We start from the raw sequence: 2,105 nt of genomic DNA on the forward strand, positions 1-2,105 counted from the left end.
GGGGGGAGGGAGGGGGCAGGGAGAGGTATTTTTATAGTAATTTAAAAGTAGCAGCCCAAACTAAGCAGAGATTAAGATGTTGACGTGCAGTCAAATAAAGCCTCCCTTTTTTAAAAAAAAATCCTTCCAGTTACTGATGGAATCGGTCTGCATACCCTGAGAATGGTTTAGAGAGCATGTTCTGAATTGTTTTATGCTCTGCTCAGTCTTGTTCACTTCAAATTTGTTAGCCTGATGTGGTTTTGTGTATTAGAATGAGAAGAATACTTTTAACCCTAAAGAACGATGCACTGACGGGAAATGTGCTGATGTTTTTCAGAATTACAGTACAGTGCTAATATAAAATATGTGAGCAAAGTAAATAGAGTATCAACTGTAGACAAGTGTTTGTGACAAATGGAAATACCTTTATAGGCATATTAATGTTATTTCATTTCTTAAGTTTGTGTGGAATTGAGTGATGCTGAAGAATTATGATTTCATGGATAGGGAAAACTTGTTTAAAAATTGACTTCCATAAGGCCTATGTCAGTCACAATCAAGACTTTGAATGTGACCACACAGTGGACATAAAATTCAGAGAGAAAAATGACTTAATCGCCATCTTTAGATTACATTCAGTGGCTTACATGTTTGCCAAGAACTCTACTAGTTTTCCAATTAAAAGTAATTTTGTGCTTCCTAAAATTTTGATGGAACAAACAACAAGAATTCATTTTGCAGGGTCCATTAAAGAGGGTTATTGAGTGAACTTTTAATATAGACTGGAAACATTTTGAAATTGTATAATGGCTTAAGTTAATATATTTGATTATACTTCTTAATTAACTGTTCTTAAATAATCTAAAAGTAGCCTGTAAAATACAACTTTCGGTGTAATTGTTTTCTTTATTAAGGTAATTTTCATTTAATTCCATAACATTGCCTACACTGCCTTTTTTTTTTAGAGTTGAAGAGATCTTATCCTATTGATTTTAAAGTGCCAGCAAAGAGTTGTGGTCAAAGATTCGATCTCTAGGTGGAGGGTGGTGAGGCACTGGAACAGGTTGCCCAGGGAAGTTGTGGATACCCCAGCCTTGGAGGTGTTCAAGGCCAGGCTGGATGAGGCTTTGAGCAACCTGGTCTAGTGGAAGTTGTCCCTACTTATGGCAGGGGGGTTGGAACTAGATGCTCTCTAAGGTCCTTTCCAACAGAAACCAAACCATTCTATGACTCTATGATTATATGAAAAGAGCAAATACGCTTCTGCTTAGTATCATCTGGACTGATGCTTGTACCAAATGATATTTCAAACAATGTAAAGCTAAGAAGGCATCTCACCCTTGCTGTTATACAGTGAACAAGCAACTTTCCAGATTCCACAAGCTGAGGGCCCAAAATTTCAAGTTCCCACTAAAATTCTAGGAATGCATGATCTGACCAGGCAGTTGCAGAATACAACTTGGAATCCCTGCATACATTTTTGTGTTCATGTGCCATATAATACTTGTTTCATAGACTTATTATTTGTTTTTTTTTAAAAAAAAAAAAAACAACAAACCTCTGTTTGAAAAAAAAAGAAAAAAATAAATTTTACATATTCCACCTTTATGATTAGAGGAAATGTGAAACTTTGGGACCCAAATACAACTCCTACCAAATAAATAGAATTTTTTTTCCATGGTTCCTATGAGAGTTTGACAAGACCTGTGGCTACTACTAGGGTTTTTAAGTATGTTTGTAATGTTCAGCTGTGGAACAATTTCTAAGATAGATTGCTATTATTGGGTTCTAGTACAAAATGTCTCAAAAATGTTCCAAAAGGACCCAGCCTGAATCTTGGCAAAGAAAGCACGTTATACTCTGAACACGAAACAAGACATTTTTCCCCACAGCACATTATATAAAAATGAATACTCCAAAAGTAAAAATTGAGAAGACATAAGCACCTGTGAGATGACATATTACTATCTAAGTGATGTAGCAACTGGGCCATTTTATTCACAAAGAAATGCTGTCATAGAATGGAAACATAGAATGGCCTGGGTTGAAAAGGACCTCAAAGATCATCTAGTTTCAACCCTCCTGCTGTGGGCAGGGTTGCCAGCCACTGGAGCAGGCTGCCC

At 36.4% G+C, this 2,105-nt stretch overlaps 1 protein-coding gene across 1 annotated transcript in view; it reads right to left on the reverse strand.

Annotated features, from left to right (window-relative positions):
- Nucleotides 1–2,105, reverse strand: part of LOC104472303 (potassium voltage-gated channel subfamily D member 2-like) — a gene marked incomplete at its 5' end in the record, with an annotated part of 18,447 nt that overhangs the window by 3,280 nt on the left and 13,062 nt on the right. The gene's annotated exons all lie outside the window — the stretch shown is intronic.

The sequence above is a fragment of the Pterocles gutturalis genome, unplaced genomic scaffold (assembly GCF_000699245.1).
Source record: "Pterocles gutturalis isolate BGI_N339 unplaced genomic scaffold, ASM69924v1 scaffold37166, whole genome shotgun sequence".
Taxonomy (NCBI): Eukaryota; Metazoa; Chordata; class Aves; order Pterocliformes; family Pteroclidae; genus Pterocles; species Pterocles gutturalis.